We start from the raw sequence: 14,386 nt of genomic DNA, 5'->3' as shown, positions 1-14,386 counted from the left end.
TCAGAGCACTGTGGAGTTTGCACAAATAACGTAATTTGGTCTAGAATTTTTATAGGGGTTGCCTGAGAAAAAACCCAGACGTTTCAGATTAGGATGATATTCTGCACTTATTTGAAATTGATTTATAACATTCTGTGACATGAAAGTCATTTCAATTTAAATGATCATGGATGTGGCTTTTGTGGTTTGTTATCATAAAAGCATCAGCCACTGCAGTAAATGTGTAACCGTTTTAAATGCCCACTGTCCGCTGTGCACAGTTGCCCTGAAGCCACCGGGGTGGCGGTGCCACCGGGCTTTGGCCCGTCATCGCTGCTCGCAGCTATATTTATTATTATTATTTATTTATTTATTTAGGTTTTGGGGTTTTTTGGGGCCCTTAACATGCTCAAAAACTCTTGAAATTTTGCACACGGGTCAGAACCTGCGGCCATTACAGCTGGAGAAAAGCTGGTACCCGGGCGTGGCAGGGGGGCTCGACAGCGCCCCCTTGAATGGGGTCCGAAAACATGGTCTATATATCAAACACGCTTGCACATACAAGTATAAAACTCGGTACACATATAGACCTCATCAGGCTGAACAACTTTCGTACTCTACGTTATACGTCACCTCAACAGGAAGTCAGCTATTATGGGTTGTTTGAAAAACACATGCTCTGGAATTTGATATACTCCTCCTAGGCGATTAATCCAATCGCCACCAAACTCGGTCAGCATGAAGCCAAGATATTGATGATGAAAAATTGCCAGCGGATTTTTGATATCTCAAACGGTTTGGCCGTGGCGAGGCAACGAATTTATGGCGAGAAAAGGGAAACAGGAAGTGTGTTATAACGTCAGCATACATTGATTGATCTTTATGAAACTTGACGAGTGTGTTGGTAGTAGTAGTCCGATCGCATGGATGTGACTATTGTGAGTCAAAGTTATAGCGCCACCAACTGGCAACAGGAAGTGTGTCACTTTCAAAATGCTTTGAGATCACCATCTTATTTTTATCCGATTTGCTTCAAACTTCAATAGAATAATGTTAAGACATGGTGAATGTAGACCTTTGAAAAGAATAGTGATATCACAAACAATGTTGCCATGGCAACACGTCAAACTTTAATATTTGTTTTGGAAGCTTTTGAGACTCTTAACATGCTTCAAATGCGATGAAACTCAATGCACACATCAGAAATATCAACCAGTAGACATGGGCAAAACCGTAGAAATGGGCGGGGAGCAGGGCCTCTATAGCGCCACCTTTTGACAAAAGTGGGGGGATTAGTTTAACCTACAGTCACCAAACTCGGTACACTTATTCTTCTCATTAACCTGGACAATTTTCTAATTTACAGTCATTAGCTCCGACCAACAGGAAGTCTGCTATTTTGGTTTGAATGTGGATTTTTTTACTAAACAGGCTCTGAATTTTAAACTACTACTTCTAGGGGGTTTATTCAATCCAGACCAAACATTTTTTACCATGTTGCTAAGACATTGAAGATGTTAAATTGAGAACGGATAATGGATATCTTCAACCATCTTGCCATGGTAATATATTGAAGTAATGTCAAAAAAGGGAAATGGAATGACTCATATTTTCTATAAAAAAAACATTATACACAACTAATTTATATATAGAATAATACAGATGTTTGAAATAAACACATTTTATTATTTTTTTCCAATTCAAAAAACTTGTGTAAGTAAAAAATTGGCAGATTAATCCATTTTTTCAATCAAATATAATTAATGTCATACACAGAGTAACAACTAGAGGGCAGCATATACCTATTTTTAAACAGGGTTGGATAAGTCAAACACATATAATCAAGTTGATTTATATATAGAACATAGATTTTGTTTTTATATACTGTTTGTGCAGGTATATTTAAAAATGTATCAAAGACTACTTTGTCACAATTAAGATTTTTTTGTTTGTTTGTTTGTTTAAAATGATCTTCTCAGTCTGTCTCAGTCTCTCTCCCTCTCTCTCTCTCCTCCCCCATACTACCTCAGGTTCATCCGGGTGTGTGTGTGTGTGTGTGTGTGTGGTTGTGGTTGGGGGTGGGGGGTGTCTGTGTGTGGGTCTATGTCTGTGTCACTGTCTATGTATATCTTTTTCTCTCTCTGTGCATGCGTATGTGTACATTACAATCTTATTTTTTTCAAAATATTGTTTGACTTAGTTATTTTTAACAATTACAATTAGAATTTTTGAATTATTTATTTATTGATATAATTAAAATTTATTAAAAATCCCTGTTTCAGTAAAATTTCACATGATTATATGTGGCTGTTTAAAATAAACTTGCATAAGTGAGCAGAAAAATCTAGACATGAACCTTATTATTACCTGAGACTTAACATTAAAATTTTTTGCATCTTATACCACACATATTAAAATTAAATGAAAGCATGCTTTTGGTGCATAAGATTGGTGCACAAACAACAGCTCAGGGAGTTCAAAAAAAAACACATGAATAGAAGTATGAGGATTATACAACATCAGCAATCACAGATTCACATTTTGGCTTGATTAGTTATTTCAGAGCACTGTGGAGTTTGCACAAATACCAGTATATAATTTGGTCTAGAATTTTTATAGGGGTTGTCTGAAGCTGAGTTCAGACTGCACGATTTTCAAAGTAGCCAGGTCACTGTTCTTTTCACACTGCATGACTATCTTGGCCAGCATTCAGTCGCTGTTGTGTTCAAAATACATGATGGATCGGCGACAGAAGGTTTCACACTGTGTGAATTTAGAATAGGAAGAATTGCAGACAACTCTGTCTGGCACTCAAACTACGTTTCACAACCAAACCCACGGGAGATGTGACAAGGAAACAACGCAATATCACGCATGCAAGACCGGAGTTCTCAAGTGAGACTGGGTTTATTATTAAAAACGGTAACCCGCAAGAAGCTAGCAATACGAATGGCCTGTGTGCTGATTTTCAGCGAAAACAAGAAAAAGAAAAGAAGAACATGGAGGAGGAAATGGTTGGGGAGACTGTAACAGAGCACTCGCGTAACAGAGCACCGATTTGCCTGTGATTTCGGGCATTTGTCTGCGATTTCACAAAACCTGTCTGTGAGCTAAAATCGGGGCTAAAATCTTGCAGCCTGAACTCGCAATGAGATAAAACCCAGACATTTCAGATTATGATGATATTCTGCACTCATTTGAAATAGACTTATAACATTCTGTGACATGAAAGTCATCTAAATTTAAACGATCTCATGCATGTGGCTTTTGTGGTTTGTCATCATAGGAGCATCAGCCGCTGCAGTAAATGTGGTTTGAAATTGACATAGTCCTTTTATGTTTAACCGTTTTAAATGCACATTGCCCGCTGTGCACAGTTGACCTGAAGCCACCGGGGTGGTGGTGCCACCGGGCTTTGGCCCATCATCGCTGCTCGCAGCTATATTTATTAGGGGCCAAGCACCGAAGGTGCGAAGGCACCTATTGTATCTGTTGCCGTTCTTTTTTTTTTTTTTTTAGGGGCCAAGCACCGAAGGTGCGGAGGCACCTATTGTTATTGATGGCGTTCTTTTTTTTTTTTTTTTTTTCTTCTTCTTCTTCTTCTTCTTCTTCTGCTCTTGAAGTCTATGACAGCCCATAGAACCGCTTGCGGGAAAGTTATGAAATTTGGCACACAGTTAGAGGACAGTCTGATCTATGTCCATAGCAAATTTGGAGTCTCTAACTCAATCCCTCTAGCGCCACCAGCTGTCCAAATTTGTTTATGTTAATAACTTTTGAACCATAAGGGCTAGAAACAAAATTATTTTTTCCTCTGATTCCTTGGGTCAAGCCGAATTGATTGCACCCTATGACGTCATTTTCCGTCATGAAAATTTTTCAGCCAATTTGAATTTTCTGAAAAACGTACTTTTTCGAACTCCTCCTAGGCCGTTACTCCAATTTTCACGAAAATTGAACCAGATCATCGTCAGACAATGCCGACAAAAAGTAATGGAATTCATGTTGATTCCTCAAACCGTGTTCGAAAAACACGCGAACGAATTGTACGTAGTGCTTGCGAAAATAGACATAAGGCTGTATCTCCGCAACGCTTTATCGTATTCAGACCAAACTTGGTACATGTCATCACAAGCATGACCTGAGGCAACATGCAGCGTTTCGGCGCAGTGCCACCTAGTGGTGCGGAGATATGAAAAATGTATGTTTTTGCTTATAACTTCTGATGGGTTTGTCCAAAAATCATAAATTTGGTCTCGTTGGATTCGGGGAATCATGCCGAGTCGAATGATATCCAATTTTCACATATCGGACATTTTGACTGTCGGCCATTTTGAATTTTGTGCTAAAATGCTGTATTTTACGAACGCATTAGCGTATCGTTATGAAACTTGGTATGGGTCATCAGCACAATGCCCTGAAGGAGCATACCAAGTTTAGGACCAGCGCCACCTTGTGGTCAAAAGTTATAACAAAATTTACAAAAATGCTAATAACTTTTGAGTATATTAACTGATTGTAATGAAACTGTTTTCAGTAGATTCCTTGGGTCATGCTGAGAACATAGATATCAAACTTTCCATAGTCAGCTGAACTTCCTGTCCGCCATATTGTTTTTCTTTAAAAACCTACTTTTTCGAACTCCTCCTAGACCGTTGCTCCGATTTTCACCAAAATCTAACCGTATCATCTTCAGACCATGCTGACAAAAAGTTATGGATTTCAAGTCGATAAGTCAAACCGTTTTCGTATACCAGAGCAACGAATTTGAGGCATGATGCAAAAATGACTCTTGAAGCTGTATCTCTGCAATGCTTTATCATATTCAGACCAAACTTGGTATGTGTCATCACAAGCATGACCTGAGGCATCATACAATGTTTCAGCACAGCGCCACCTACTGGAGTGGAGATATGAAAAATGGCTGTTTTTGCTTATAACTTCTGATGGGTTTGACCAAAATTCATAAATTTGGTATGGTTCATCAGGACAATGCCCTGAAGGAGCCTGAGAAGTTTCGGCACTGCGCCACCTTGTGGTCAAAAGTTATAACAAAATTTACAAAAATGCTAATAACTTTTGTCTATATTAACCGATTATAATAAAACTGGTCTCAGTAGATTCCGTGGGTCATGCTGAGAACATAGATATCAAGTTTGCCATAGTTAGCTGAACTTCCTGTCCGCTGTATTGTTTTTCTTTAAAAACCTACTTTTTCGAACTCCTCCTAGACCGTTGCTCCGATTTTCACCAAAATCGAACCGTATCATCTTCAGACCATGCCGACAAAAAGTTATGGATTTCAAGTCGATAAGTCAAACCGTTTTCGTATACCAGAGCAACGAATTTGAGGCATGATGCAAAAATAACTCTTGAAGCTGTATCTCTGCAATGCTTTATCATATTCAGACCAAACTTGGTATGTGTCATCACAAGCATGACCTGAGGCATCATACAATGTTTCAGCACAGCGCCACCTACTGGAGTGGAGATATGAAAAATGGCTTTTTTTGCTTATAACTTCTGATGGGTTTGACCAAAATTCATAAATTTGGTATGGTTCATCAGGACAATGCCCTGAAGGAGCCTGAGAAGTTTCGGACCAGCACCACCTTGTGGTCAAAAGTTATAACAAAATTGACAAAAATGCTAATAACTTTTTTTTTCTAATTGCACACTGCTGCTGTTGGTCTGATGCTCCCAGCCATGTTGGCTGGCTTCTTGTGCCGTTTTTGTGCTTGGCCCCGTAATTGCTGCTTGCAGCTATATTTATTATTATTATTCTCCAAAGTAAATCGCATTTTAGAGGGCCTAAACATGCTCGAAAACTCACAAAACTTTGCACACGCATCAGAAGTGGTGAAAATTTACGTCTGTTATGGGTTTCGGAATTGGGCTTGGCAAAATGACTCGATAGCGCCATCTAACGTACAGCCCCTCTCGCTACATTTCACTAGGGTTTCGAAATTTGGTACACACATTTATCAGCCCAATACCTACAAAAAAGTCTCTTGGAACGAAATCCGAAACTGAACAGGAAGTCAGATATTTTGAATTAATTCACCGTTTTGTGCATTTTCCAGACGTTGTACTTTAATGAACTCCTCCTAGAGCTTTAATCAGATCAATGTCATATTTGGTCAGTCTAATCTAAAGGCCTTTGCGACTTTAAATTGCGAAGATCTAGAGTTTTCACCAAAGGGTGTGTCTGTGGCGGCCTGACAAAATTTGATGTTTCGCCATGAAACAGGAAGTTGTTGTAACTCGGACAAACAATGTCCGATCTGCCCCAAACTTCACATGTTTTATTAGAGTCATGACCTGAAGACATCCATATGACAATATACAGTTACAGTCATAGCGCCACCTGGGGGAAACAGGAAATGACATGTTTTACACTGTGATTAACTCCTCATAGATATTTAACCAGATCAACATAATTTGTTGTCAGTCTAATCTTAAGATCTAAGCGATGATAAATCTCAAAGATCTTGAGTTTTCGCTGAAGGGCGTGTCCGTGGCAGCCTGACAAATTCTGATGTTTCGCCATGAAAGAGGAAGCTGTTGTAACTCAGGCATACTATGTCTGATCTGCTCCAAACTTCACATATGTGATAAGAGTCCTGGCCTAAAGACATCTATATGCCAATATTCAGTTAGTATAGCGCCACCTGCTGACAACAGGAAATGGCATGCTTTACACTGTAATTCACTCCCAGTAACACATTTCAATATGCCACGAAATACCAAACATGCTAGAGGCACGTTAAATCATGCAACCCTTGGCTAAGTGCTAATGTATGCTATTAACGCCACGAAACAGGAAGTTGTTGTAATTCAGGCATACAATGTCCGATATGCTCCAAACGTCACACATTTCATAATATTTCTGGCCTGAACACATCTATATCGCAATATTCAGTTATGGTCAAAGCGCCACCTGTTGGCAGCAGAAAGTGTGGCACTTTGAAATGATTTTGCCATAATTCTCCTGTAATTACTCGCTTACATGCATATTACCACTGTTCGCTGTTTTCCTGAGGCCAACGGGTGGCGGTGAGCCCGGGTGCGAGGGCCCTTTCATCGCTGCTTGCAGCTTTAATTTTCCATGATTGTTCTTTTTTCCAATACTTTGGAAGACATTTTCCAAGAAAAAAATAGTGAAAATAGCACATACACGCTCAAAACTTCTACATCAGTTCCCTGTTTGTTGTACATTATGTAGGGCTGAAGTGTTTTAAGTATTTTAACCAGTATGTTTAAAAAGTGTAATAAAAAAAAACATGTACTACACCGTTGCAATGTATGTGGATGTGGCAGGGGAAGATGCAGAGAATCCCTCAGGTAACTGTAGGCTTTCGGACCATGGAGGTGCAGTGTGAGGGCAAACTCTCTCTGGTCCTTGGTGTATTCATGGCCCCGCTTTGAAAAGAGGTCTACCTGAAGATCTGAAATTCAGTTAAACTAGTTAGACAAACTAGTTAGAAAGTTCCCTTGAAATAATACCTTTATAAAGTCTGACAAAGAGTGTAAACAACATACAATTCAAGGTTGTATTATCAATTTATTTTTACCAGAGTGGAAGCCAAGCCTTTCATTCAACTCTTCATTTATAAGGTTCTTTTCCTTCAGATCTTCCAGAAGACTCTTTACGGTTTTCTTTGCTCTCCGTTCCTGGGTCTTTGCATTTTGCTTCTCCCGCTCTAGACTCTCCACTCTAGCCAAAGCTTCACTGAGTCTGGCCTTTAGACGAGTAGGAGAATTGGGCAATGCATAGGAGTGGTCCTAGTAGAAAGAAGGATGAAAATATTTTCAGTGATGTTTATATCATACCACTCACAGTTGTTTGGTGCATAGCACTGCATATGTGCAGGCACACATTCTTAATTTCTTACCCGTAATATCACTGCCAGCACCATGAGTATGGGAAAGAGAGAAAGGGTGCGTGTATGTGAGAATGTCAGTGAAAGAAGGTGTGTATTTATTTATAACATATACTCATACACATATAAGTGTATGAGTATTGTAACGAATGTAGCGGTTCGTACAGTTATTAATTAATTTATGGATGAAATATGAATATAATAGTTCATAAGGTTATGAATAAATTATGATTCATATATCAACCCAACGGGGATTTAAACATATATTGTGAATCAATTACAACGAATTATAATCAATTACATATATGATTAGTTCTGGTTTAATAATTATCTAGAGAAACTGTTCGTTTGTCCAGCAAACTAAGTCCCTCACAGAATATTATAAACAGAGTTATTTTCTGGCCATGAAAATAACTAAAGCATAAAGCGATCGAAAAATGTTAAAGTGACTTGGTCTTCAGTTGAAAGAACAACAGAACAATCGAGCATGAATTATGTGTTTAATATATGCAGCTACGGCTACCGAGATTATACGTCTAAAATATATACAGAAGTATACACATATATATACACAAGAGTGAGAATGAAGAAAAGACATGGAAAGAAAGATGATCAAAGGATGGCAAATTACACAGTTAACGTAAACCCTTTTGAGAGAGAGAGAGCCAGCACAGAAATCAGTTTAGACAAATTCAGATAAATGATAATACTTGCTTATTGGTTCAAGTCCGTGTGTAGCAGTTTCAATGCGCCTGGCTGGGTTGGTCCTTTCAGAGAGGGTTTCTCCGGCGGGGTTTTCAAAAGAGGTTTAAGCTTAAGTAACTTAGCCAAAGAGAGAGAAAGTCTAAGGAAGTGGTCCTCCCGAACTGCGCGCGTGGTTGGGAAGTCACCTGAGGCGTCCGTGCACGAGGTGCTCGTGAGTCAGTCGGGAGACAAAGGCGAAGAAGAAGAGCGAAGCGCGAAAAGACAAGAGAGCGAGCGAAGGTGTGTGTCGTTGTCTTTATGGAAACCCAAGCTAACACACCTCCTGAATTGTAGCAGCCAATAGAGGCGCAGCACTATTTGGCGGGCAAAGTTGCTTTGTTTGGTCTCCTAGCTGAATTTGCATACTTAATGGCTATCAGATCGGATTTCGAGATGGAGTGTGTTCTTCACAGGATCATTAAACACATAGAAAAATGCATTTGTCCGTTTTGTGACATGTCTCAATGAATAGCTCAAGTCCGGAGCTTTAAAACGAGATCAAACTCGACAGATCAGAAACGCATAGACAAGAAGTTATGGTTTACAGACGGGATTCCCCTATTAAAATGCACACTAGCACAAATACACTCATTTAAACACTAGGAAACATGCATAGGCTCTAAAATATATCATATATATATTCCAGCATAGTGGTAGTTCACATATACAGTTAAAAATGTATGATTGTGTGTTTCTGTATGTGTCTGTGTGTGTGTGTGTGTTTTTGTGTGTCCCTGTGTGTGTGGGGTGTTGGAATGTGGATCTGGTCAGTCTCTGGGGGGGGGTGCTCCTTTGAAGTCACCAAAGTGAGGAAGTTGGACTTTTTTTGTTTACCATCGCAGGCCCACAAACCTGCCGAAAGTCACAGCCGTCCGGCGCCGATTTAGTGATTTATAAACAAAGTTCACCAGGTTAAAAGCGTTCTGAAAACTCCAAAGTTTATTGACTCTGAACGGATCCATCCAGACGTTACAGTATTTCTGAAAAGAGTTGCAGAAAGCAAGGGAGAGATTTTGATATGACCACAGCCATGATGCTCACAGCTGTATGGGACATATCAAATAGCCTACAAATACTCACATCATTGGGCTGAGGCTTACTTTCAGGAAAATGCTCAGAAAGGTCCACTGGTAGGCTCTTTCAGCTTTCCTTGAAGTTTTTGTGTTCCTTGTCACTACAGGCTAAAATATAATAAACATAATACTTAAAAACAACTTCATTAAAAACACTTGAAAAGGTTTTAGTATCCCACAGTGTATTTTAATACACAAATACATCACTAATTCCTATACATGCAGAAATATCTAACGGTTTTACCGTTTTTGTTTTACATATGAATCATAGACATCTCTGTTAGCATGTAGAGTAAAATACACCTACTCTTTGGAGATGACATGGGAAGTTGAAGACAGATGGGGTCGCACCATCTCTAAGCCTGACAATCTGACCCGTCCTGTCAAAATCATCAGGCTTGAAGTGCTCACTACAGAGCTTTGACGACTCAGTCACAACAAAACCCTCCCGTCTTATACCAACTTCCCATTGCCTCCTCAAGCCTGTATCACTGGGAAACCTTCAAAGTGTGAAGAGAAAAAAAACAGCAAGAGATGACATAATTTTATAAATGGTAAAATAACCTAAATCATTGTTCAATCTTACTTGTGAAATGTAATCCCATGCGATCTGGTATCAATACTGCGTCGGTTATTGCAACCGTAAGCTGCACAAAATACGGGCATAATTGCTCGCTCTCCGTTGACTCCGATTGACTCTGGTGCTAGCGTTGAGTGGAGAGACCCAACCAATATGGCGGCGACGCTGGATCACGCTCCAGCACGTCATGAGGCGTCTACGTATATATGTCTATGGTAATAGGTAGCACGTTTGACTGCGGCTCAAAAAAGTCTGGGTTTGTGTCCCGCCTCAGTTCAGAATGTATTTATTTATTTTTTTTCCCAAAGGTAAATTACCTTGAGCAGGATTATCATCTGAATTCCGGATTCTGAGTTGATCAGCGGCTATGAAAACACAGAGATACAACAATTCATCAATATTTAATACGAAAAATAGACATTTTTAATTTTGAAAAAAACATTGGCTGAGAAAACTTACTGATTCGATCCAGTCCCAGGAATGCAATCAATTCCAAAGCATTTGTAACTAAAACGTAAAGCTTGTTATGTGAAAAATACTTTCTAAAAATAATAATAATTTGTTCAATTAGTTAATATAACATTATTATAATTAAAAACTATAAAACATTGTCTACAACATAATTATACAAGAGCTATGATATAACAACAAGACATTCAGATAGCAAAAACATTTTACCTAGACAAGTATTTTTTAAAAGTTAAAATTACCTTTTTTCTGAGCTATTTGCGAGGACTGAAAAAATCAGCTTAAGACGAGATGAAGTTTCGAAGAGTCGAAGAAAGTTTTGTGATGATAGGACCCCCTCATGGCGTTTTTATCTCCTGGAATTTTTTCACCCCACCCTCTGATGATTCTCGAATTTCTACTTACATTTATTAGATATTTCATTGAAATAATCACACATTTTAAAGTAAAAAACATTCCATGTGATAAAAAATATGTTTTTGAACCGAGAAGAGATTAAAATATAAACGTACGATCATTTTATTTACATTATTTTTTAGATTATGAATATTATTTTGATTATTCAATAGAGTATATGATTTAAAATAGATGAATATAGTATTTGAAATAAAAATATTTTCTTATTCATATATTATTTCTTAATTTCAACCGTTTAAAGTCAAATTTATTTATATAGCGCTTTTTACAATTGGTAATTGTTTCAAAGCAGCTTTACATATTAGAAGCACAGAAAAAAAGAGAAGTGGTTAAAAACCCAGCGTGCTAACACTGGGAAAAAAGTCCTAGGAGGGAAAAAAACCCTTGGAAGATATATATAATATATGTAAATGGATATGGAGATCAAAATCTGAATTATACATTTTTATTATAGAGATTAAAAATAGATTATATATAAATATATGTAAGCGGATACGGAGATTTAAAAATCTGAATTATAGATGCAGCCAGAACTGGATCTGTAGGCCCATTGTCTCCTGGGCTACGTTGTAGTCAGGTCCAGACACAGGTTCTCCATCTGATCTGGATACGGCCTGGATCCAGCACCCGGCAAACCTCAGGATAAGCAGAGAGACTGATATTAGCGTAGATGCCATTCTTATTCTGATGTACAGGTATATCTAGTGTTATAGGAAATGTTCTCGGTTCCGGCCGACCTAATTATTGCAGCGGAACAATCCTTTAACGGATTTGAAAAAATGTTAATGTATTGATAATGTGTTATGTGTATGCAAGAGCAAAGAGATGTGTTTTTAGTCTAGATTTAAACTGACAGAGTGTGTCTGCTTCCCGAACAATGCTAGGAAGATTGTTCCAGAGTTTAGGTGCTAAATAGGAAAAGGATCTGCCGCCTTCAGTTGATTTTGATATTCTGGGTATTATCAACTGGCCAGAATTCTGAGATCGCAATAGAAGTGAAAGACTATAATGCACCAAGAGCTCGCTTAGATATTGGGGAGCTAAACCATTTAGAGCTTTATAAGTAAGTAGCAAGATTTTAAAATCTATACGATGTTTAATAGGGAGCCAATGTAATGTTGACTGAACTGGGCTAATATGGTCATACTTTATGGTTCTAGTAAGAACTCTAGCTGCCGCATTTTGGACCAACTGTAGTCTGTTTAAAAGCCGAGCAGAACAACCACCCAGTAGAGTGTTACAATAATCTAGTCTTGAGGTCATGAATGCATGAACCAACTGTTCCGCATTTGTCATTGAGAGCATATGTCGTAATTTAGATATATTTTTTAGATGGAAGAAGGCGGTTTTACAGATACTAGAAACATGACTTTCAAATGAAAGATTGGTATCAAAGAGCACACCCAGGTTCCTAACTGAGGACGAAGATTTAATGGAGCACCCGTCAAGTGTTAGAGAGTATTCAAGGTTTTTTCGTGAGGAAGTTTTTGGTCCAAAGATTAGGATATCAGTTTTTTTCTGAATTTAATAATAAGAAATTTCTTGTCATCCAGTTTTTAATGTCAGCTATGCATTCTGTTAGTTTTGTGAATTTGTAGGTTTCGTCAGGGCGCGAGGAAATATAGAGCTCAGTATCGTCAGCGTAGCAGTGAAAACTAACACCATGCTTCCTAATTTTCTCTCCTAAGGGCAGCATGTACAGAGTGAAAAGCAACGGTCCTAGTACTGAGCCTTGTGGTACTCCATATTGAACTTGTGATCGATATGACATCTCTTCATTAACTACTACAGACTGATAACGGTCAGATAAGTATGATTTGAACCATGCCAAAGCAATTCCACTAATGCCAATATAGTTTTCAAGTCTTTTTAAAAGAATGTTGTGATCGATAGTGTCAAAAGCAGCACTGAGATCTAATAACACTAATAGAGAAATACAGCCACGATCGGATGATAAGAGTAGATCGTTTGTAACTCTAACGAGAGCAGTCTCAGTACTATGGTATGGTCTAAATCCTGACTGGAAATCCTCACAGATTCCATTTCTTTCTAAAAAGGAGCACAGTTGTGTTGAAACTGCCTTTTCTAGTATCTTTGACAGAAAAGGTAGATTCGAGATTGGCCTGTAATTTACTAAATCTCTCGGATCTAGTTGAGGTTTTTTAATAAGAGGTTTAATAATAGCCTGCTTAAAAGTTTTTGGCACGTATCCTAGTGTTAAAGATGAATTAATTATATCAAGAAGTGGACCTACGACCTCTGGAAGCATTTCTTTCAGTAGTTTAGTCGGCATTGGGTCTAACATACATGTTGTTGATTTTGATGATTTGATAAGTTTAGATAATTCTTCCTCTCCTATAGCGGCGAATGATTCTAGTTTTACCTCAGGGACACTACAGTGCACTGTCTGAAGCGAAACTGTAGACGGTTGCATGTTTATAATTTTCTCTCTAATATTGTCAATCTTGCAAGTAAAGAAGTTCATAAAGTCATTACTGCTGTGCTCTTTGGAAACGTCAGCAGTTGAATCTCTGTTTCTAGTTAATTTAGCCACTGTGTCAAATAAATACCTAGGATTATGTTTGTTTTCTATTAAGAGATTTGAAAAATAAGTAGATCTAGCATTTCTTATAGCCGTTCTGTACTCAATCATTTTTTCTTTCCACGAAAGGCGAAAAACTTCTAGTTTTGTTTTCTTCCAACTACGTTCAGCTTTTCCCACAGCTCGTTTTAGAGCCTGAGTGTGCTCATCATACCACGGCGTTGGATTAGTTTCCTTAATCTTCTTTAGACGTAAAGGAGCGACTGCATCTAATGTGCTGGAAAAGAGAGAGACAATAGTTTCTGTTGCAGCATCGAGTTCTTCTAAGTTGTCAGGTATACTAAGGCGATGAAACTGCTCGGGGAGATTATTTATAAAGCAATCTTTAGTGGTAGAAGTGATGGTTCTACCATATTTATGGCTGGGTGGTGGTTTTGTAGCCTTGGCTAACTGTATTATACACGAGACTAAATAATGATCTGATATATCATCGCTCTGCTGTAGAATTTCAACAGCATCAATATCAATTCCATGCGACAGTATTAGATCTAAGGTATGATTACGACAATGAGTGGGTCCTGACACGTGTTGTCTAACTCCAATAGAGTTTAAAATGTCTGCAAATGCATCTTTATTATTATCTACATGGATATTAAATTCACCAACAACAAGGACTTTATCCGCAGCCAGTACTAACTCT

General features: G+C 38.3%; 1 protein-coding gene and 1 pseudogene across 1 annotated transcript in view; one reads left to right on the top strand and one right to left on the bottom strand.

Moving 5' to 3' along the window:
* LOC125260187 (protein NYNRIN-like) overlaps positions 1–14,386 on the top strand; it is a 36,659-nt gene that overhangs the window by 3,562 nt on the left and 18,711 nt on the right. The gene's annotated exons all lie outside the window — the stretch shown is intronic.
* LOC125260191 lies at positions 7,012–11,233 on the bottom strand (annotated as a pseudogene).

This window comes from Megalobrama amblycephala, linkage group LG24 (genome assembly GCF_018812025.1).
Source record: "Megalobrama amblycephala isolate DHTTF-2021 linkage group LG24, ASM1881202v1, whole genome shotgun sequence".
Lineage (NCBI taxonomy): Eukaryota > Metazoa > Chordata > Actinopteri > Cypriniformes > Xenocyprididae > Megalobrama > Megalobrama amblycephala.
The sequence above is the reverse complement of the archived record's forward strand: the minus strand, read 5'-3'. Positions and strand labels throughout refer to the sequence as shown.